The sequence below is a fragment of the Drosophila montana genome, unplaced genomic scaffold (assembly GCF_035044405.1).
Source record: "Drosophila montana isolate Dmon_TW-CO22-7 unplaced genomic scaffold, ASM3504440v1 contig_2178_1, whole genome shotgun sequence".
NCBI lineage: Eukaryota > Metazoa > Arthropoda > Insecta > Diptera > Drosophilidae > Drosophila > Drosophila montana.
The window spans coordinates 3,894,066-3,919,392 of record NW_026997075.1 but is presented as its reverse complement, the minus strand read 5'-3'; the positions used below and the strand labels follow the sequence as shown (position 1 = coordinate 3,919,392).

Sequence of the window (25,327 nt, the reverse complement as noted above, 5' to 3'; positions counted from 1 at the left end):
TAATTGCTTATAAAAAAAATAATTGAAATAGCAGCACATACACACAGCACAGAATACAATACAACCGCAATTGCACTGTTGTTGATAGAACTCAATAAAGACACGCATGAATGTGTGTGTGTTCATGTATACAAAAACTCTTGCAATTTGCGCTAGCAGCCGCAAACACGTGGCCAGCCAAATCACGTTTCCTTGAATAACTTTTGTGTTTCTTAACCGATATTGATAAAATTTTCAATTTTATTATGCTATGGAATATTCTCAAAAAGATAATAGCATTAAAATAGTGGCTTAAATGAATGGGTAGTTCTAAATGGTTTGCTCATTCGATTTTTAGCTATGGTGTGTGGGCGGGAGGGTGGCATCAGTTATTTCGATATTGATTTTTATCGATTCCTCGGGAACGGGGCAAGTTATCGATTATCGGAAACCAACTCGTTCTGCGTGAGCAATAAAAGAACCAACGTTCAAAATTTTTCTAGCTCTTTTAGGATCCTTGCGTAAATACATACGGACGGACGGACAGACTGACATGGCTAGATCGACTCGGCTATTGATGAAGATCAAAAATATATATACTTTATGGGGTATGCGATGCTTCTTTCTGCCTGTTTACCCATTTTCAATGGGTTCAGGGTATACAAAATTATATAACTCATGGCGCTCGACTATGGGATGCTCCGCACAATGTTCCTTGGCCATAGTTTGGTGTGTTGTGTTAGCTCTTGTAGTCAAACAGCTGCCTTTCCAATTATTCCGTTTATTATTAAAACAATTAAGTTAGGTAGGTGTTGCGTTACTCTGGCCATTGCATTCTTTTACACAAAAGGATAAAAGCGCCCTGTCCGCCATTTTCTACAGGGTATGGTTGGATTGCGTCAGTGAAAGAAGGCATTCGTTGATCGTGGAGAGGGGTATTTGGTGCTGGACTAAAAAAGGACAGAGCGAATGGAATGATGGAGATGGCACAGAATGCAACAGTTTGTAATTTGCGTCAAGAATTGACGTAGCCGCCGCAGCGGCAAACAAGAAGTTGGCAACGCAAAAAAAAAAAAAATGTGGAAAAGGCAGCAAAAAATTTGCCACTGGCTTTGACAAACTCAATGGGTTACGCCACGATGGTTCGGAACAGGCTGCAGGGAGCGGAGTTAACTGTTCCTAGCACTGTCCTTGACGCTGCCCGTGCCACAGCCACATGTTCAAAGTGCGTCCGTTGCATACAGTATGTGCGTCATTCTGTTTGACGCAAAATGCTAATGAGACAAAAGATGTCAGAGATATGGCAAATGCTTTGACGACATGAAGGCGTCTGTTGCGGAAAGGAAAAAATAAGCACGTAAGAGTACTCCAGCCTAAGTGCACGACTAGGAGATGCCCCTCATACAAAAATTCAAACATATTTCAATGTATATATACAAATACACCAAAACACATATATGTACACACACACACAGACTTTATGCAGCTGCTGTGCTCCTTGACTTTAACGTACACTATGGGAAATGCATTCTTCAATGACTTCGGAGCTTATTGTCCGATCGTCATGAAAATTTATGCACTTAAATAAGGCACCAGACTTGGTTTATGTACCAGCGGCTAGGTATAAGAAAATTCTTCGAGTTATGCTTCAAATACCAAATCGTTATTATTTGATAGTTGCCGAGATCGACACATTCACGCCATAAGACATGGGCTAGCACATGGCTCGTCATCCTGCTCAAGAATATATACTGTTATGAATATATACTATATGGGATCGTATAGCATTGCACAAGCCGTTAATCGTTTACACATTTTCAATGCGTACAGGGTATACAAATGGCCAGTTAACTTTCAAACAAATTGGCAGCCCATTTGTCTTTAATTGGCACTGCATTCTTGAAAGAGCGAGTGCAGTTACATTACAGGCAACGTGGGCGGGCGTTTTCTAACAAGGATGCAAGTCCATTTAGCAGCGGATCGAAAACTGCGACAATTAGCCAAAAGGCATTCAGCAAAGACACGGGCTGAAAATTGAAAGCAATATGGATTCATTATCTTCGGGATGCCGCAGACGGTTGACTATCAATTGCATGATGACATTCATAATGGGTAAGTTTAATTAAAGAGCTTCTCTACTCGGCTAACACGGTAAGGATGAGCAACGACAATATATGTTGGGTTTGCAGCCCTGGCTACATTTTCATATCATTAAATTGAATTACTTTATACCACAGTTAAAATAACTTTTCTGGCTATTCTTGACCCATCCGAATGGAGTCTGTTGCAATTTTTGAGTTCCACAAAATTGGATCTGAGTGTTTTTCAGCTCATGTAATATACGATGAATGGGAGGTAGGGGCTCTGCCTTTGCTGTTGCTACATTGCGTTTGGCTTTTGCGTTTTGTTGTTGGTGCTGACATTGTTGTTGCTGTTGTTGTTGGTGTTGTTGTTGCTGTTGCTGTTGTTGTAGTTTTGTGCGGTACTGCTGGCGACTTCCTGTCACGTCTGCCACATAAAAAATGCTGCAGGCCTCCCATTACAGCAACTGACGACGACTGACAAACAATTTGCAACAAGGCAACGAAAGTTTCGGCAGCTGCATTAAAAAACGACATGAGCCAAACTTTAGCCAAAGCGGCAACAAAGACCGAGAAAGTATGCCGAGCAGCCGGACGAGTCGAGTGGCTTACAAATGACCACAAAGCAATAGCCTGGTGGATGAGGGGCAGCAGGCACGAGGAAGTGGTTGCAGCATGCATCAGCCTACGGCAAAAAAAAATTATGGACACAAAAAATATGCGTCCAACATGGAATGAAGTTATGTGCAACAGACTGGCACAGAAAGTCAAACAAATGCAAATGATTGTTATTTATCACATTTAAAGCGAAATAGCCGATTTAAAATGCGGGCAAAATACAAAGCGAAACGGTTAAAAGCCGAACGCCAGTATCCTAAAACTGTTTCAAGTTGAATCACATTTTCCCATAGCAAAGGACATTCCAATTTTGTCACAAAGTGGGGCATTAGTCCGCATATTAAGTATATATTTTCTTGATCAGGACAAGGATTTAGTTGCGTCTAAAAGAAGCAGCTATATAAGCAGCTAATAAGGCAGTCCTCGGTAGAGGTCTACGTGACCCAGTCTTTAAGGCAATGATAACAATAAAATAGTCATCATTTTTGCTCAGTTGAGATATATATATATATGCTGCATCTACTACATTTTTGGCAGGGTATTTGTTCTATTTTTGCATTTGTATCAAAAAGTCATGCTCATATTACCGCTCGTAAGCTATTTATTTAAAATAAAAATACAATATAATAGTATTCGATGCTTATGAAATTGAAACCAAACGGCATAAATAATCTAGTTTACGAGATTTTTAAAATATTTTCATCAATTCGCTTTGACAAAATAAACGCATATACAATGCTTTGAAATATTTCATAGATAAATATTACAATTATAAACTGTGCTTCATTATTGGCAATTTTCAATTTCCAATTAAAATAGGAATGCATTTATAAATGGGATACAATTGCAATCTGCATGACGGCTATGTGAATAATAATTTAATATTTGGTTATTGTGGCCGAGCAGCTAATGCAGATGAACGCAAATGCAGCACCGGTATCTGTGTTTGGGCAGCAGGTGTAAAATTTAACAAATCAAAAACACACGCAGAAAAAAATCGCTACAGAACAAGAAATACAAACAAAACAACAAGATGTGGCAGGCGAAGAAGAAGTAGAAGAGAATGAATCTGATGAAGCCTTTGTAGTGCTTGAAACCGGTCTACGAAACGATCCTGCCAGACAACAATAAGATACACAATTTGCAGATACAGATGCCCTTGTCACAGGTCGCAGGTAGGCAAACCAAAGCAAAACAAGCAAAAGGGCCCGACTAGAACACATCCTGTACCTGGCATCCTACCTAAGTATTAATAAAACTTTGGCTATTATTTCTCAGCCTTTAATGAAATATCAAGGCTTCATCTCCAAAAAAAAAACCTTGTTTTAAATCCTATATTTATCAATCTTAACTGAGGGAAGCAATCAAAGAACGAGATCACCATTATACAATTGTGCATATATATGTCATATGATCTCCTTTTTTATTGTTATATATATATTATTTTATTTTCTTTATTGTTATATGCATTTATATATTTGCACAACTGCAATACACCCTTTTCTTTACCAGTTTTAACAGGAACAGGGTATAAAAAAAAGCTAAACAAAGCCGCAATCACAGCGCAGCTGCCAACACGCACACACGAAAATGTACATCTATCTACATGGCGCTCATTAGTTAAACTTTGACGCTCTTTCAAACAGGCTGACCGGCTATAGAGGTGCGCGGGCATGGGTTATGAGCATGTATATCTAGCAGATACATTTTGAAGGCGCTGCTTTAATTTGTGTTTAATTGTTTGCCGCCTCGGGCGCAGCGTCTGTGTGCTGGGCTGGCACAGCCAAAGTATCTGACAGATACAAAACAATAAAGTCACAGCCAGCTGTCGTTGCAGGCGGTTCATCTCTCTATTGTGCCAGCAAATTGATTAGATACAAGAACGAGAAACGTAAAAGCAGCAGAAGAAGAAGAAGAAGATTTGTCGAAACACCCGGCCAGCTGTTGCCGAAAACAATGCAAAGCCAAACAAAACAGAATAGAGTAAAACAGAACCAAACAATAAACCAAAAGAAACAACAACTGAAACGTATCTCGAGCGTGTGAAATTTCTGGTAAAGTCTGTGCAGGTGGGCTAATCCAACTATCCCGCAGCACCGACTCTTAACCCGGCTGGCCAAAAACCTGCGCTTCGGTCTCATAATAAAATCGTTGCTGCTACCACAAGATACGTTGCTAACGCACTTACATACATACTTGCAACATTTACGTACAACATTTTCTGGACGGCAACACGTTCTCTTCAGACTTTACTTAAAACTTTGCTTTTCGTGTAGTAGTTTGCGCACTTTGTTGCTACACGGGGGAATATCTTCTAATAGGGGTGTTGAAATTTTATCGCTCACGCGCATCTACAAAATGATTTCACGACAACAAGAGGACAGAAACAACAATAACAACAACAACAGCAACAACTTGCTCTTTCATTATCGGCACGTCATTATGCGCAAGGCGCTCATGCTGTCGCCATGTATACCCTGTAATTACTTTAAATTTATAGAAAGGGTTGGCTGATTTTAAAGTACAAATAACAATTTGGCGAGTGGAGAATTTGAAACTTTGAGAATTTATAATATTGAAGATAAATCCCGGAGCATACACATAAAAATATACTTCATTATCAAGCTATCTTTGGAAGCCATCTTTATCTTCTAGAAAAATCATAGCAAACTAAACTAAGACGAACTGGATCCTAAAGTAAGGTAGTTGGTTCAAGCCATGTAAGGATAATAGTAATTCGTAGCTGGGTGCAGGGTATCTCCCAGTCGTTCCTTTTCGACTAGAACACTCTTGCTTGCCATTGTCGCTGTTGTCGCCGTCGACGTCGTCACATTAGTCAATGTTTATTTAGTTTGCCCTTTAACTATTTGGGCAGCGCTGTTGTTCGCTTGCGGCCTTTTCTTTGGAGATGCACCTCGATTAAATTCCTGGAATGGAAAAAAAATCTTGCAGCCCAGACAACTATCCAAGCAGACAAACAGACGGACAACAACAACTACCTATAAACATTGTCGGCAGCCAGTTGCTGTTGTTGTTGTTGCTGTTTGAGCAGCTTCGCTTTGAAGGAAGCTCGGAAAACAAGCAACAAAAGCCAAAAAAAAAAAAAAAAAAGATTTAAAAAAAACCTGTGCCTATTGTAGAAACTGGCCATTAATGATGTAGCAGAAAATGCTTGCAGCCTGCAGCGTCCGATGGCAGCAAAAAAGTGCAGCCTGCAACCTGCAACCTGCAGCCTGCAGTGCTGCAGCAGCTGTACTAGCTGAAAATGTTGAAACTGCAAAATGTGAAGGGAATTTTCTTTGTGTTGCACCATTAAAAAAATAATTATAAGAAGAAATATAGCTGTGCGCCGCAGACAATACAAAATTTTGCTTTAAATTTCAATTTAATTCGTTTTTTTTTGTTTATTTTCAATATCAAAAAGCAACATTTTATAAATTCTTAGAAGCCAAATTTGGGAACTTACTTTTTTACTTTAAGGGTTTCCATACTTTTGATCCGAAATAGTTTTTAATTAAATCGAATATTGGTTTCGGTTTCCAGCTTGGTTTACTTTCAATTTAAATAAAGTTTAGAAACTATTTGCAATCCCCAAATGAAGGGTCATTCGTGAATGTTTGAAAAGAGTTTGAAACTATATCTTATGCTAATAATAATAATAGTAACACGTAACTAAATTTTATTTAAGATTTGGTATAAGGAAATACCCTGTAAAGTGCCTTACATATTTGCTACATTTATATGCTTGTAAAATCACACTAACATTTATTTCATTTCCTTCTATTATTATCAGCGACTTATATATATCGACTTATAATATCTCGAAACTGGACAAAATGTTGTAATAATCCAGTTCATATGAGCTATGTTAAACGTGCTTATAAAAATAAATTAAAAATTTATTTTATTTCCCCAAGTTGAGCCACTGGAATCTACCGGATTTTCACAGAGTATATGAATACATTCGCATCTACGACGTTTGATCTATTTTGATTGTCATGTAAGTCCTTATAGTTCTTCCATCGCTAGTTGTTGACGGTATGCTATTAAGCTTAAAAATTATTTCTGGTGCAGTTACAAATGCAGTTGTGGCAGTGCGCTGACATTTTAACTACAGTGCATGCTAAACTTTTCGCCAGAGACACGGAAAACAACAATAAAAGCAACTACGACGGAAGCCACAGAGCGCCTGTGCAACGTTTTTCAAAATGCTCTGCTCCAAAATTGAATAGAGCATATTGGTTCATTTTCATTCCATTAAAGTAAGACTCTTGGAATACATGTATACTTTACAAAATTTTGAATAAAAACTAGGGGCTTGCTACTCCAAAGTACGATAAAAATCGAGCAAATCGAATATTTGAATATATTTAGGGGCAAACTTTACTGTAAGCGGGTATTACGCAGTCGGTTGCACCCGACTGCAACATAATACTTGTTTCTGTTTTTGGCTTGTACCCAGCCTGCGTCTGGACCTGGGCCTAACGATTTTTACAGATTTTTCTTCATTTTTTTTTTCTTCTTCTTCTACAAACAAGCAACTCGGTTAACTTGGTCGCCGTCGTCGTCTGTTTCTTTGGCTGGCGGCGTCCAATGCAGCTCACGAAAGCATTCAAAAGCAATTAAGCGCTTTCTTTGCAGCACCCAGATACACACACACACACACACACACACACACACACACACACACATACACACACCACACCACACACACACTGAGCGACGAATCACACACATGAAAAATGATGAAAATGTAATATCATCAATCACAAAAAAAAAGGAGTAAGAGAATAAAGAGAGAGGAAGAGCTTTGTGTACCCAAGGGACATACACTGTAAGAACACAGAGTCAATTATATGCAATTAAACAGATATATATTATATATAGAAGAAAAATATTAATTGACCTTGGGCCGAAGCTTTTTTATCTTTAAATTATATAGACATCACTTTAGCACCCATTGCCCGTCCGTGGGAAGATTTAAATATACACGTTCCCCCGTCTCAAATGACATTTTAAATAAATTTTTGAAAATCAGTGAGACTCGAATTCATTATTTTATTTGAGAACATGTACTGAATATACTTATGAGAATTAAACATTTGCCCAATATAATCATTGACCCCAGTCTTCCACTTATAGGATAAATTTTCCGAGTGTGTAGCATATCTTAATGAATTTTCGTAAAGAATTGCGGAGTTTAAGGCCAATTGGATTGGAGCAAAAAGCTGTATCAACCCATTTTCCGCAGTTGCGGGTGAAATCTCCCCTTTAATTAAGTTATATATAAATGATCGTGCTGACTAGCTGACTTAAAGTAAATTGTATACTATATAGCACAAGGAGGGGAGAAAAATTAGTGAAAAGTGGTTTTCTTGCTTACCATCCGATTGGCTGCAAAGTCAGATGTAGAATGAAGCGAATCTTCTTGTCTTGTTTGGCATCAAACGGCACCGAATATGCCGCCTAAGCTTAGTAGTTCGCCCGAGTTGTTAGGGTATACAAAGGTTTCTAGCTGTGCCAAGCCCGCAAGTTAACTGGTTGAGACGCAGCCTCAGTTCCCAGTCAGAAGCACGAAGAGCTCACGAAATTCACAATTTCTGCTTGATTATTATTCCATGCAACAGTGGCGGCAACTCGCTGGAGTTACCTCTGCCAGCCGCAGCAACAGTAAGGACAACAACAACGTCAGCAGCAGCAACAGCAACGATTCTTTTTATCGCATATATTGAAAAATGCTTCAAACTAAAAGCCAAGCGCTGTAATCATATTTAACTTTGCCTGCCGCGTTATTTTTGTTGTCTTTGTTGTTGTGGGCATTGCTTCTTCTGGCACATTTTTGTGCTGTTGCTGTTGTTGTTGTTCTTGTTGCTGTTGCTGTTGCTGCCGCTTGGCAGCCAGACCCAAAAACCTCAGCCAAGCCGCAACAGGTAATTGATGCCGTTTGCGCATTGCAAGAACTTTTAATCAATTTTTCAGATTCGCTTTTGCTGCTGATTTTCTTTGGCAACTACAGCATGTGGTTGTTGTTGCTGTTGTTGTTTTTTTAATGCTGTTATTGTGGCTGTTTTTCTTGGTATGTGTTGCAAGTGGCCACTAACAACCAAAAACGGCAAGCCAAGCAACCTGCAGTTGGTTGGCTGCCCATGGCTCGGATTTGTGGTTAATAATGGACAGATGGTAAGTGCCTGCCAGCAAGAAGTTGCAAGCGGATCACGAATATATTGTTGAGATACTTTACGCAAGCCATTGCAAAGTTGAGCGGCTCAAAGCCGCATTTTCAATCTTTGCTTTGTGCAGAATCGCGTAATTGCGTCCAACACAAACTAACTAAACAAGCTTCAAACAACAGACAACAGCTTGGAAGAAAGAGAAAAAATTATATAGAATAGCTTAAAGCAATTTTTTCCACAATTGGGCATGGGCATAGCCATTGCAATATCGAAAAGTAATTAACTAATCGTGTTTTTAAGACAGTTCAAGATCAGTTTTTATATCGATAATGCGCTTTCAGTGTGTGTTATCATCGATTGTTGTTGTTAATATCGATAGTTTTTGTTATCGCGAGCAGACATGCTTTGAATGAAAGGGGAAACAACTTTTAGAATAGCTTAAACTAATATTCCCCATAGCTTAAAATGCCAATGGAGAAAAGACCTAGCCAAGGCAACAAAATAACTAACTAATCGTGTTTTAAGAAGAGGTCATAATCAGTTTTTATATCGAAATGCTTTCAGAGTGTCGCTATCGATATTTGTTGCTAATATCGATCGTTTTTTGTTAAAATACTAAAATATATGTGAAAATATGTTATCTTTAAATTATTCAACTAAAGTTTTAGATCAACTTAAGAAATTGTCTCCTATCTTAGTAACTTAAAATTATCGAGTGCGAACAATATGACTATAATTTATCGATAAATATCGATGTATTTCTTAAAATTGCCTCCACAAGTTCCAAATTCTACTTTTTACGCTTACTTCTTACTTAGTATTTCAGTAATTACTTATAGTGCTGACTTAATATTAATAGCTTAAAATTTCTGATATGCCAGCTCTTCCCACACTTGCCGAATATTAAATTAGCTATTTTTTTGTGTTGAGGGTATAATCACACATTGCAGGGCTTCTTCATTAGCTTTACAATGGAATTGCATTAACTTTTAAAATTATAGGTCTAGCATTTGAGCATTATAAATGGAAATGGAGTAAGTTCCATTGTGTTGTGGACTTCTTCACACGTTGTTAAGTTTTCGTAATTTTAGCTCAAGCTTTTTTCTCTGCCGTGCAGATAGTCGCATAAACCTAGATACCTAATACATATCTAAGTATAAGATTTAGCTTGTTACCTACGTGAGGTCGTTCGTACTCAATTAAAGAAATTACAGAAATTATGTGAGGGGCGTATTAAAAGGCAAGCCGTTAACTTCCAGTACTTCAACATGCGAAAAACTAATGCGATTGTGTGTTTGACTAGCAGATACCCAACCTAGCTAAATCTTTCATTATATGAATACTTCACTTGAGACTGTGAGAATTGCATAGAAAGGCGTATGTACAGAGACAAGAAAAGAAAGTCAACTTCTCAAATAAATATTGGATATATCCAAAAAATAAATAAGATATGCATTCAGAAGAAGATAGTCCTGATCAGGAATATATATTCTATGTGGTTGAAAATAACTTTTTCCATCTATTTCTATATTTCTGTATAGGAATACAGGGATGTGGACGAGGCTGTACGCCAGAAAAGCTTGATCTTTACAGAAGGTTGATCTTTAGGGGAGTTCACAGTTTTATGATACAAGCCTTAAAATTGTGGAAGCCAATATACTCGTTGTTACCTTGTGAAGAGAGTCTAAATACGAAATAGTGAAAGGGTATCCATATATATACAGTATAACAGTAGTTGGTATCTATGTAATTTAGTTGGGTCTCACTATAACTGGCTTTATGTAATGCATTTGGTTGCCTTAAATCAAATTTAATTTTTCCGTCAGACGGACAGCAGTTGCTGCTGTTAGTATTTAGTTTTGTTGTTTTTGTTGTTGTTCTTCTTGTTGTTGTGGTTTTTTCTTGTTGGCAACGTGAGCAATTAAGTGCATGCAAAGTTCATTGAGAAGAGCAGCAGCTGGTTGGCTATTGTTGTTGCTGTTTGTGCTGTTGTTGTTGCTGACTGTTAGGGTATTTTCCTCTGCTCGTTTTCTGCTGAGTTCATATATACGTATTTTTTATAGATATACATATACTTTGGCACATATATGTGTGTGTGTGTGTGTGTGTGTGTGTGTGTGTGTGTGTGTGTGTGTGTGTGTGTTAACATATAGGTTAGAGTATATTATACACTGCCTCACCGATCGTTGGGGCCCGAGCTGAGCTGGGGCCACGACTGGCTACCAACACATGTGCATTTAATTGCCAGCCATGGCAGCCATTTGACTTCTGCTTCTTTATTATTTTTTTTGCTGATTTTCCTTGCAGTTATTGTTATTGCTGTTGTGTGTTCGTTGTTGCTGTTATAAATTTTGTGCTCGACGTCATAAATTGTTTTTACTGTAGGTATTTAAAAGGCCTATGCTGCAAAGTTTGCAAAACGACAGACCGGCAGACAGGCAGGCAGGCAGGCACACAGACAGGCAGAAAGGCAGATAGCAACAACAATATAAGCCACAGTGAGAAAAGCTATAAAAAACTGTTGCTGCTTCTTGTGCCGATTTTGGTATACCCTACAAAAGTAAGGTTGTAAAGCTTACATATATTTCATAATTCAAACTATATGAGCAAACTTTATTCATATCTTCATTAGTAAGTGTATATCTAATTCCATTTCGGTTTACGGAATTACTTTTGTACCTTTGGAGTTTTAAGTTAAATGTAACCCACATATATACATAACTATATACATAACTATACATCAATCTAAGTCCATCTAAGCATAGAATAAAAGGTGTACAAATATATATTTTCCCTCGATATCATAATGTGGCGTGTGCGATTTATCTGTGTACATATGTACATTTATATAAATTTGGGCAGGTACATAAATATGAACCGAAAAATTTCAATCAAAGATAAGCGTTATTATTAAAGTTCAACTGGTGTCAAAGGGAAAGCGTGAAAAACATGCACAGCATAAATTTGGGAAAGGCTAATGTATAACAATTGCGTTCAGCTAAAATTCAAAACTCCACCTGTTGCTCTAGAGATTGGCATACCGGAAATTCCAGAACTAGTCGCTAATCACATAGCATTAGTTTAAAACTGAACAGGTTTGTGTTGTTATTTCGCACTCTAAAGGGTATTCCAAAGTCGACACATTACCTTCGACTTTTGTTGCTGCGCGTTTTCATAGGTCGTTGGCATTTTCTCAGCGCTTATCCAAAAGGCAAAATGCAAAGCACCGTTAAGTGTATTTTAATTTAGCCAAGTGAACAACAGCGACAACAACGGCATTATGGGAAAGCAAAGTAATTTAAAAAAGTGTATAAAAAATTTTTAATTTCTGCAAATAACAACGCGAAGCTAAAGAGCTAAGCACAGTAAAACAAATAGCAATTAAAGAATTATAATTGTACGTAGTTAGGTGTATAAAATATATATAAAGAAATGCCAACAAGATATAAATCAAGTTTAAAGCACCTCGAAAATGCAATAATTGAATAAATGCCCCATCATAGGCAAGTTGATGCCGTAGAAGGCATATACACAGTCAGGGAAATGTGACATACAATAAATTGATTAGAGAATCTCTAATTACGCAACTAATTAAAGAACTATAATTAAGAACGCGTTTGTTCGCCAAAGGTTAACAGCAAACAGAATAAACAAGTTGTTGTGGACTTTTCAAATGTGCGTAACTATCAATTAAAAGCGCAAAAAACAAATCAAGCGTGTTTTAGACGGATGTGCCCGACTGTTAGATACCCTGCATGCATGCGCACATACAGAGATATGGCTTAAAAATTCGTATAAATGCTAGAGCCCAAGACAATACCTTCAATGCGGTTAGTACAATTTTGGGCGAGGGACAAGTGTAAGTATCCAAAAACCTAAATCTTGAATCTATATAGATCCTACATTCCAAACTGGCGTCTTTGCTCTTGATTTGGTAAAAAAAAATGATGATATCGATAACGATTCTTATCGATTTTATGAAAACGGCGCGATTTATCGATGATTTAATAAATAGTCATTTTCTTTTCGTTCTTACATTCCACAGGTCTCTCACTTTTATAGCAATTTGACATTTAAGGGATAGACATACAGGCATGACTAGATCAAATCGGCTGATCAAGAGAATATCTTTATACTTTGTGGGGTCGGAGCAGCCTCCTTCTGCCTGTTACACACATTTGCACAAAACCGATTATACCCTATTTACCCACTTTAAATGGCTTGAGCGTGTAAAACAGTATCGAGTCATGTTTCTTGCTTTTGTTGTTGCTGTCACAGTCTGCATTTCAAATTGGGTCACACGAATGAAAGCTGAGCAAGCGGGTGCTACGAAGAAGTTGGTCGAACGCAAGCAGCCTACAAGAGCACAAAATAAGTTGTTGTAACATTTATATTTCAAAACAGACCAATGAAAATGTTATTGCCGAACATTAAATACTCTAGACATATGACAGATATAACACGTAAGAATGTTACAGTCGAGTCGGACCGACCGCTAAATACTTTACAGTTTAATAACAGCTCAAAACAGATGTATTTGACAAGTGCTTGATGTGACCTCAATATACAGAATAGATTCGTCTTTGAGCATCACCTGCAGCACCTGTAGAATGACACTTGAAGAGCCACATCTCGTGATTCCTTCTCTTTGCTGATCATTTCCAGGCGAGCATTGTCCCACGCCCCCGCAATAAAAATACACGAACTTCGTGAGAAAATCAACAGATCTACCTGTTCTCCAACTGTTCATTTGCATTTTTTATTTGCGTTACTTTACCTCATGCTTTTATCTCTTCGAAAATTTATGTTTTTAATTATTTAGAGACTTTTTTATTTCCTTTTTTTCTGTTTTTGTTTTTGTTTTGTTACAAAGACACTTTAGCTTTTTCTGTATTTGCCTAATTACGAGTGCACAATTTCTCAGTGTTGTCCCAATCGGGGCTCACTTTTGGCCAGCGCCAGCATCATCGTGGAAAATTTTTGAGCTTTGTGTTATCAGTAGAGGATTTGCCTCTTGTTATTATATACTCTGCACTAATAAGGGTAAATAAGATATACTCTCTGAGTACAAAGTAGATTCGTGTTTAAATAAAAAAATAAATATTTAAAAATAATAATAATAATAATAATAACTTAACTGTCGTACATAGAACATTGACCCGCATTTTCCAACGAGAATGGTGGTAAAGTTTCTTACAAGAATTTTCTGCACATTTTCCGACCGTGAAAATGAGTTTGAAGTGGATTAGGCCAAGGTAAACTCTATTATCCACCCTTAAAGGTGGATTAGTCAAAAAAAATAAATAAAAAATATAAGAAATAAAGTGAAAAACGTCTCAAATTTATTTTTACAAATTTAGTTGAAGCTGAATCAAAGCCCATCGGTTAAAATAACAAAAATATGAACACTTAAATTAAAGAAATATAATTCCAGCTTTATAAAATTTCAACTGATTCGAATGTCTTAAATACTCTTTTTAGGTTACATCTCTTCATTGGGTTGCAAAGAAATTCATTAAAAATAATACAATTAACTTCTGTGTTTGCACTTTCTTTTAATGACTTGCCTTTGATTTTGGGTATAAATTTGGTTGCTTTGGCTAACAACGATTACATACACACACAAACACACACACACACAACTCGTGCACAATTCATCCTCAAATTTGAGATACAAATCGAGTTATCTGTCCTTCATACCTTTTCAAATCTGCCTTTTTTTTCAACACTTGTGTGCCGCCCTCGCCCTTTTGATTAATGAACTTGTTTGTTTAAAGGCTTTTGGAGCTGCCTTTAATGCCTAGCAGCACGGTATGGTCAAGTCTCAGCTCTGGTAAATGACTTTCAATTGAGTTTACAAATTCAGTTTACGACGCATGCATGCATCCATCTAGTTCAGTTTAATCAGGTCCAATCCAAGGCCATATCGTTACCATCAAGGTTATACAGCGATCAAAGGGCGCAATTACAACGTGTGCTCGTTGCATAAATCAAGTTCGCCAATCAATCGCCGTACTCATAGTTAAAGTCGAATTGGGCATCGACTCTTATGAGATTGAAGTTTCCTTTGTCCCGCCGCATTTCGTTTATATCGCTCTGTATTGCTGGACATTGCAGTTGGTGAACGTTAAATCGTCGAATCCCAAAAAAAAAATTGCCCATAAAAGGGGCGGCAGACAACAACAACTCGAAGGTTGTCCAGTTGCCCAGTTAAGACTTGTTGTTGTTGCTGCTGCTTCTGCTGTTGTGCTTGTTGCATGTGCATTTCCAATTGAAATTTTATTTTCCATAATCATTTTGGACTTGTTTGTCGCACAGGTGAAAAACCCAAACAAACAACAATAACAGCAGCAAGACATACCCGCACACTTACAACAACAAGTGTTAAACAATAAAGGCAGGTCGGAGTGCTTTAGTCGGGGGTGCACGACTTGCAGATACCGTAAACCTAGCGGCGAGCTGCCAATGCAAACATACACACTTATACATTTGTATATACATATGCATGAGCACACACACAACAAGCTCGCCCGCCGTTCATGTAGTATCTGTGCTTCCTCTTCCATAAGCCCCAGACTATAGAATATGCGCTCTTGAATAACTCTCCTGTCTATAGTCCTATCTGAATTCTATCAGGCCCAAATAAAATACCTGAATGGATGTACATACATATATACTAAAGCACAAGGCTCTAGCTTAAAAATAAATTTTATTTTTTCCGAGGTGATATTTAAAAAGAGATATATTCTAAATATATATTTATTATACTATATTAAATCTTACAATCTGCGGGTTTTCCATTAAAAAGTTACCCTAATATCATTGTAATGAGGCGAAATAAAGAAAGAAAATACATACTCGTTCTATAATTTATATATATTTATTATATATTATATTCTAAAATTACAATATGTTTTTCAAAATGCAAGCCTGTCGCGTATGTAGTTTCCAGAGGCTCGTCGAACCGATCAAAAAAAATATATATATATATGTTGTATGGTTTGGGAGATGCTTTGTTCTGCCTGTTACATCAATTTCCACAGCAAACACTATGCCCCTTTTTATCCATTTTCAATGGGTTCAGGGTATAAAAACTGTTGCCAAATGAATAAAGGATTGAATATTTTTCTGTCTTTGCTGGCGCAACGTAATTGCATTTCGTTTTTCATTTCACATTTCCGAAGTTGGCAAACAGTCGGGCTTAACTTTACTGTTGCACATTTTCACTGGCATTATGAGAACCCGATGAATATAACAAATTTATACATCCTGTCAGAGTGACAGCGTTTTGTTGAAGGCAGTATTTGCATAAAGTACCTATGTACTCGAGCTCTTGTATATCTTTTGAAAAAGTAACTTGGCTGTGGTGAAATTATATTAATCAATGAAACTAAACTAAACTAAACCGTGTACTATTTTACTGTGCACTGCACACAAACAATTGGGTGACTGATAACTGCTGCTAATATTTGACATTTTGTAATACACGGCGATAAAGATGAATCCACCTGCAGCTGGTGGCAATCAATCACTCGATGGGCAACTGCCAAAGTACTTCCAGCAAGGGCGCCGCAAGTGCAATGAAATTTCTGCTTTTGCCGCAATAATTGCCCGTGGGGCTGATAACATCGTTCGATGCCGCATTTTTATACCCTAAATCCAATGAAAATTCGAGGAAAGGGCATAATGGTTTGGGCAAATGTATGCCAAAAGCAAATACGTATACGCATATTCTCGATCAGAATAACGAGCCATGTCCGTCAGTCTATATATGTACTTCGATATTTCGTCCCAGTTTAAAAATATCGATTAATATCGATTTCGATATTCCTAAAATATAACTCTTAGCTTATAAGAGCTGGACTCGCAAAACTTGGTATGTAAGTTCTTGTATAGTATACATATATTAAGACCATATTGCTCTTTGGATAACTTGCTCTATCCCTACCAAAATTGAAAAAATGTATGTTTAGAGTTAGATAAATATTGGTTGCCATATTTGCGCCACAAATTTAAGAAGAAGCGGACGATAGACACCGACGATATATATTGAAGACTGCATTTAACAGACAGTTTGGCGCTAACTTGAGGGTATCTCCTAGTCGATCAGTTGCAACTGGAGCACTTTTACTTGTTTGCTGTGCCCTTTTGGCCCACTAAAGAGAGCGACTTGAATAACACTTATGCACAAATCTCGAGACGTCTTTTGAGACGCTCAAATGCAATTTGACTTTGGAGTATGCCTTGGTGCGCCCCACCGCCCACTGCCTACCGCTTGATAGGTCTGCAGTGTGTGCATATCTTGAAGTTTATTTACTTTGCAGTTTCATGGCACACTCCATGTGTCATTTTTATCGCCCCGGTTGCCGTCCAAGTGTGCCAGCATAAAATTGCCAACTGCACTCGTTGCCAGTCGTTGCCGTCGCTGCCCCCGTTGGCGTCGCTGTCGCTGCCGATGCGTCGTTGCTTTTATGACTCAGAATTACTTTGCGCAGTGATTGAGTTGACAGGCCGCAAGAGCAGTGCTGTGGACTCTAAACTATAGAGACTATAGCTATTCTACGCATATATATACATATATACATATATGGATGTGTGCAGGTGTGTGTGAATGCGTATTTGGTTTACGTGATTTGTGACCCACAATAGTCTTCAGCTAACAGACAGCAATGGTATTGGCAACTGCAGCAACTTGTCTTCAAAATGTTTACACCCTGGAACATATTGAATATTGTCAAATAAGGTATAATGGTTTTGAGTACGTGACAGGAAAAAGCTGGCTTTGGCGAAAAATTATATAATTCTTGATCAGGACGACGAGCTAAGTCGATATACGCATGTCTGGCCTTATGAACGTAACGATCTCGGGCAGTGCAAAAGCTAAAGATTTGAAGCTTAATACATATATTCTCGTGTATTACACACAAAACGATCTGTCGATATATCTTGCCATTATTGATAAATATCGATTTCAAGATATTCTTTTGAAACAAAGTGCATCTCCCATACGCACATATGCTAGTGTGCTTTTCTACATGTATGGGTGTAGAATGAAACTGTAACGGCAGCCTAGCGGTGGGGTATGTGTCAGGGTATCTAATAGTCGGGCATTTCCCACTAGAGCACATTTACTTGTTTTTTCAGTTCTCTTCGAAATGCACAGGTAACTTTTGAGAATGTTCATTATGCGATTGTTACTATGGCTATGTGGATCATATGTGGATAAAATTACGATTGCATTTATTTATTAAGCAAAGAGTATGGACAAAGTTCTAAAGTCGGCAATAAATAAACGTTTAATTACATTAATAAAACGCAGCGAATGTGCGAAACTCGAAGGTCTTAGGTAAATCAATTTGAGTTTCATTTTGATGACACCCACTTGGCTTTACACGTTTCTCACGCCATTTATGTAAGGGGGAAACATTTCCAAATATTCATTTTATATAACCAACTAGTTAGCTAAGCTAAGCTGCTTAAATTACCGAAACGCAGATAAAACGCAAAGATGTGGCTTTTTATGTTTATGAGCTTTAAAGTTTTTTCTTTGTCGAGCCCTGCATTTGAATATCATAAAAACGAAAACGTCAAAATATGCAAATAGAAAATGCGTTTCCCAGCTAAGATTGATATCGAGTTGAGTGTTAGGAAATGTTTCTCATTGAAAAGGTGGAAAACGCTAATAAAAACTGAACAAAAGTGTTGACCACTTGAAGGCAATTTCAAACACGTTTTTAACGTAAATTTCACACACATGTGTATATAAATATAATCACATCCGCGGTAAAGAAACATGAGTTAACGCATAACAATTTTAACTGAATTTATTATATTTTATTGTCTTTATATATATATGTAAATCCACACTATGACCCAGTTTGCAACAATTCCACTGGCAAGTGTGGAAAATTAGTGAAAATGATCTTTGTGATCATAACTTATTCACGTATTCCCCAAAGCCTACGCTCCTGTGTAGAAAAATGAAGATCTACACACAAAGGAAATGGATAAGTGCTTTCAAGAGTTTGGGAAAATCCAAGCTCGGAAAATGCGCTGAAAACTGTTGTGTAAAACTTCCATTGTTTTCCATCTAATAAGCTTCATACTCATTATCGGCGATATGTGTAAAAATTAAGTAGATATTGCGATATCCAGAGTTTGCATTTGAAGCCCGGACAAGGCCGGGTAATATCCGCTAGTTTTTTTTATATATATAGGAATAATTGCAGCAGCGCTAATGAACTGATAGCTATATCTATAGCTATCTCTCCCCACTGTTGCTGCCTGTTCAAGCTGCACGTACAAGGCCTATGCCTCCGGGCGGAACCCCTCACCACACCCCCCTCACCAGAAACACACTTTCAGCAAACAACCCATCCTCCTCGTGCACCGAAAGCTCTGCTATGTGAAACACACAACTCGTTGTTCAAACGTTACTCTGCTCTCTTCTTTGTTGTAACTGTAGTTGTTGCTGTTGTAATTTTTCGCATAAATTTACATTAATTTATGCAATTGCTTGCATTGTTTTTGTGTTTTTGTGCTTTTGTTGTTGTTACTGCGGTTGCTGGTTGCCTTTTTTTTATCGCATTTTTATTGTCATTTGTGTTTTTATTGAACAGTTTGTGACATTTTACGATTTTCAAAGTGAAAGGTACATATTTGGTAAATTGCTATGGAAAAGAAATGAAGGCAGCCACACCAAATACAAAAACAGCAAAGCGCGCGCCATAACCAATGTAAGAATGCTCTAGTCGAGTGTGCTTGACCAGCAGATTCCCTGCAAAAGTATTCTCAACCTGACATATTGCATGCATTTCATTTTATGCTTCTGTAAATTACTTTTTCCCCATCGGGAATTCGATTATTGATTTCTTTTCTTCGTTCTGTAAAGCTTTCAAAACAAGTTTGAAGTCAATTGCAGGAAAATTACAATTTTGCGCCCATACAACCTGAAATCCAGCTACTTTCCATATGATTTTAATTCCATAAAATCGGGCACCCCATCCCAAAAATGCATATATAAATCAGAGTATTAACTGCCATGAAAATTCAATAAATATTTCACTTATTTATTTGTTGAATGATAAAATCAACCATCAACTGTTGGGAAGAGTATACACTTCCATATGAAGAGCTGCGGATAGTCAGTCATGGGTCGGTCGGCCGGTTGACTTTGCTTTGTATTGCTTTGGTCTTTTCGGTCGCTTGGCCGTTTGCCTGATTTTGGTTGTATTTATGCAGCCGACACGGCGCGAAAATGCATTTTGAACTGGTTTCTCGGTTTCTCGCTTTTGGCCTTACATAGAGCCATGAGCGAGCGACGAAGTCGCTTGTTGTGAAAATGGGAAAACTGTGCACGTACTTTCCGTGCTCGCCAGCCGGTTGGCCAAACTATAAAAATTAATGAAAAAACTAAACTGAACTGCCGCGTAGGTTGCTGCACTTTCAAATGGAAGCTGTGCACCAACAAACCGGCAGTGCCAGGGGCAGTGCCAGGGGCAGTGCCAGGGACAACGTTGCCGCATCATGAAGGGCAGCAAGTGTCTGCAGTTCACTTCCGTGATCTGATGCAGCTTGTGGAAACAAATGAAAAACCAAATCAAACATCTACAATGCAATACAGAAAATGTGCAACACCTAGAAGGTAGCATTATGACAATATAAAGTATATATGTTCTTGGGCAGGCCAAGTTTATATACTTAGCTTTCAGTCTCAAAGCTATTGTCATGAAACCTTCTATTTGTTACCGGCTCGTACCTCTATATCATATAGCTGCCACTGAAAAAGTAGGTGAAAATTATGTTTTTATATAAAAAATTTCTTGGGTAATTATTCAGGATATTGTTGCATTTGCAAGTTCTCATACGTAGCATATAGCTCTATAGGAAGAAAACTCTTCACAATTCTCCCATCTATCATATCTGCAAAGCCGAATGCCATACATATGAATGTAAGAGTATTTAATCTTCGGTAATTTTAGCTTGTGTATGCATAACTCAGAGTCTTACACTGCCTTTGATGGACATGGGATATATATTACAGTCTCATTAAATAAGAAGACTTTAACGACCTATTGTTAGGTCCACGGCAACACAGTTAACGGTATGACAAGCCACCTGTTAGCAACTCACAATTTAGCCATTTTATGATTTTGCATAACTTGAGGACTTTGCCTGACAACAAGCTTTCCAACATTGACATGTGTCAGTAATTTTTGAGTTGTTTCACATTAATCAAGAGTGTGCCATATTCAGGTTTTCCATAATTACATCAAAAACACACAGTCACAAACACAAGAACTAATAAAAACCGTTTGTAAATGTCAAATACAAATTGCGAAAAGCATTTGGGCCGGAAAATATAAGTAAAAGGAAAGCAGAAAGCTCAATAGCAGGTGATTTTCTTTAACACACCACCCCCCATTGACTCTCCCCCTTTCACTTTGCCCAGCACTGCATAGCCTTAGCTGGCGTACGCCATTTTGCCTTTAGTTGATTTTACGCTAATTTTGGTACGTGTCCAGAATTTCAAGTAATATTTTTACCATATTTAAACGTGCACAAATATATATATATATATATATATATATATATATATATATATATATATCGTATATATACTATTTTTGTCATTTTTGGGCATTTGTCAACACAATTAAAAGCTGGCAAAGGCAGGAGCTGGAGTCCAAGTCAAAGTCGCAAAGGTAAACACAGACTGAATAAATTGGCGCTTTGCCAAAGAAACAGCTCAAAAATTAACACAAAATGTCAAAAAGATGAGACGACCCAGCTGCCACTAGAAATCTGGCGAACTGCAGTCAACTACTGCTGCTGCAGTCAACTGCTGCTGCTGCTGCATTCAATTTGAATTTAAACCGTCAAATAAAGCAAATAAATAGTTTTGTTCATAAAGCCAAGCGGAAATTGATTTCAGCTCAAATTGCTATTTAAATTGTGATTTTCGCTTTTGCTTTTGAGTTTCCTTCGAGGTAACTATGAACAAAAATCGAACTGCGCTTTTTTGGTGTACAACTTGTGGGACATAGTTACAAAGGCGACAGCAAGTAATAAAAATAATAGTCAGCCAACTAGTTCAAAAGTCTTAAATTGAATTGAAAAAGGCAGAAATAGCACACATAGAACAGAACTTGCAGCGACCACAGACAGTCAAGTTTTAATATAACTTACCTCTCAGTCCCAAGATGCTGTGGTTCGCTTCCGTTGAGAGTTCTACATAATATCTGCAAAGGAAGAGGGAATACAAAAATAAATAAGTAATTTTATATAGAGAGTGACTAACAGGCGGCCAAAATTTGAAAATGAATGGGAATTACAATAATGCTGTCATATGCATTCTTTGCCAAGCCCAAAACCAGATCAATCAAAACTGAAAGCATTCCATTTTAGCCCAAAAGCAAAGTGTAATGTTTCAAACTATATTTGTTGGTCTGGACCGCAATTGACTTGAACAAGAGATTGCCTTCAGTGGCAACCTTTGCACCTGGGCTGTGAAAATGAAATGCAAATAGTTAACGTAGACCTCGGACCGCAGCATAATGCTGCAAGTGTTGAATGCGAAGTGGATATATGTTTCCGGCTGGCATTTGTTGGGCCAAAAATTTAACAAACCATAAAAATCCGCACATAAATTCAACCGAAACCCTGGCAATCCTGGCAGCTGCGACGATGGCCAACATACGCAAATGCAGTGCTTAAATTTATGACCAAGCATTTCCACACAAACAGTCAGCAGGCGGCCGCCTACTCCTTGCCCCCGCCCATGCGCCATCGACAGTGGCAAATAGATTACAGCATATTTTAGCAGCTTCCGAAAACTAACTAGACAATCGATCAGCAATGTTCTTTAATAAGAAATTCAGAAGAAAACATAAAAGTAATATGCTTTACATGCTTCACATTTCAATGATTTGTCCTTCTCAGTATCTCGTAACCAGCTCTAACTCTACTTAACGTTAATCAACACTAATTTTGCAAGAATTTTAGTGCGTTTTTCATGTACTCTCGTTGCAACCAATTCAAAGAAATTTGTTTACTATTAATTTATATGCATATAGGAAGCAGATCATCAATTTTTCAACTGATAAACCAGTTTGAAAGTACAAGAAAATCGAGTGCCCTATTGACAAATATCTGTGTAACACTATTATTTATATATGCTATATTTGAATTATTTGCTGATAAGTATCGTTGCCTTTTAATGGGCTATCATGCCCTGTAAAAACGTTGCAAAGTTTTTTGATAACGTTAATGATTCACACAACGTTGGCCACAAGCAAATTGTTGCATTCACTGACACAAAAACAAAAACCAACAATAGAGCTATGAATCACAACTGAAGCTCAATCCGCTGTCTGCCTGTCTGTCGCTCTGTCTGTTTTTCTTGCTCTTTTTTTCACTCCGACTATACCAATTTCAAGTCCAAAACAAAAGGCCCATATTATATTTTTATATACATATAATTGAGCCGAAGCGGTCGTCGGACTTTGTGATGTTACTGCTCCCTCAGATGTTGTTTCAAAATGATTGTATGAATGTATGTGTGTGTGTATGTATGTGGCATGTATAAACAATAAAACAACAAATACAACAACAAAACGGCTGTTGCGTCCATTGGCTTCAGTTGTGTATCCCATTTCGAGTAGTTGGCGTTTGCGCTTCACTGATGAACATTTGCAGCAATTGTTGTTGTTGATCAGGTTGTTTAGTTTGTTGTACATAATTCGACTTGTTTACTTATTGTTTTTGCAACGTTGCGCATACGCCACATTGTTCTTGGTCTTGTTGCCAACTCAATACATTTGCTATTGTTTTATTTGAATTGTTCATATTTCGTGTAACTAATACTAAATACTAGTGTGTGCACATGTTATATTAGTTTAATGCACGTTGTTATTGTCCATAATGCTTGTAACGCTTGTTTTGAGCTCCACACACATACGCACACATTTCTTGGCCGATTATTAACTTAAAGATTGCACATTTCACAGTCAATTAAGTGCGCAAACCCATTTCGCTGTACTAAAATACACTCAAATACACACACACGCACACGCACACACACACACCAACTCGCACATATGTCCAAGCATATGGCTGCATTTTGTGTGTATTTTACTTGACTTAAAACTGCTTCAGCTAATTTATCAAGTAAATGGACTAGACCGGAATTTTATACAAGAGCTACACAGGAAAAAAAATGTCACATTAACTAGTTCACTTGCATTGATAAACAATTGCTAGATAAATAACTTGGATATACCCTGTACCAGGCTGTATTCGCAAAAATTCCGTGAGTTTATTGAACACTTGTTGGATACCCGATACTCATTTAATAGGAACTTGCACATTAATCAAAATGGATTTAAGGTACAGACTTTTCTTTAAAATAATAATATGAAATAAATAGATGACACATTCAACTAATGCGTATAAATGTATACAAATGTTATTTATAAATGTTATTTATTTATAAGCGTATGTGACACTTCCAAATATAAATATAATTTATCGATATGTGGAATTAAACATTACAAGCCGAGTTCTTAAAGTTCCAAATATTGATGCATTCATAAGGGAAATATATACGCTTCCAACATTTTTATCAATATGTGTACGAACTTTTATTCCTCGACAGTATTTTGAATCAGTTATGTAACCATTTTCCACACGTGCGGATAAATAAATTTAAGCAATATGTTATAATTAATTTCCTACAGCATAGATTTGAAGCTCAGTATTCGACTAGGTGGATATACAATTTTCCTTAGTATTGACTTGAGCTTGCATTTTTAATTCGAAAGAGCTTATCAAAGGAATTTGTATATGGATCAAAATTTTTCCACACATATGTTAGTCACCCAAATGCAGTTTATGAAAAATTCAGTTTTTAGTCAATTAGTATAATAAAATAGTTTGTCGTAAAGTACTGTCTGACTAATTAGCGCACAGCCTAAGTGTTAGGTGTCAGAAAGTAGAATGTCGCTGGTTCAAATCCAGCAACAACATTGAGTTTTAACATTTTGTGAGCACTAAGACGGAGTTTCGGAATATTCAACTCACAAGGGGCGGAAAAGAATGGTCAAAGTTTGTATGACAAATGTAAAAAGCTTAGAAGACTCATCGTCGAGCTGACAAGTACAAAGTCACTGGTTCCAATCCAGCAACAATCATTTATTTAAATATTTGCCTATTTAATTTGCTAAATAAAAAAAAAAAAGAAAAAAAAATAAAAAAATAATTCACCCCGATGTTGGTACGAATTAAACCAGCAAATCGGTACGACTTGAATTTTCAAGCATTATCTAATTTAAATTTGTTTTATTTAGCGCTGGAATCGATCAGTACCTTCGGATCTGTACCAAGCGAATGAATGTGGGAAGAAAGCATAGTTACTAGGAAGCAATATTCAAATATACAGACAAAAACTTTTCAACAATGCTAAATTTTCATATATAA

The 25,327-nt window shown here is 37.3% G+C and overlaps 1 protein-coding gene across 2 annotated transcripts in view; it reads right to left on the bottom strand.

Annotated features, from left to right (window-relative positions):
* The window catches only part of RhoU, a 69,098-nt gene that overhangs the window by 32,824 nt on the left and 10,947 nt on the right, over positions 1-25,327 (bottom strand). For both annotated transcript variants that reach the window (XM_064680981.1, XM_064680980.1), the window contains exon 2: positions 22,040-22,092. The gene's annotated coding sequence lies outside the window, so the exon portion shown is untranslated. The remainder of the gene's footprint in view (positions 1-22,039; positions 22,093-25,327) is intronic.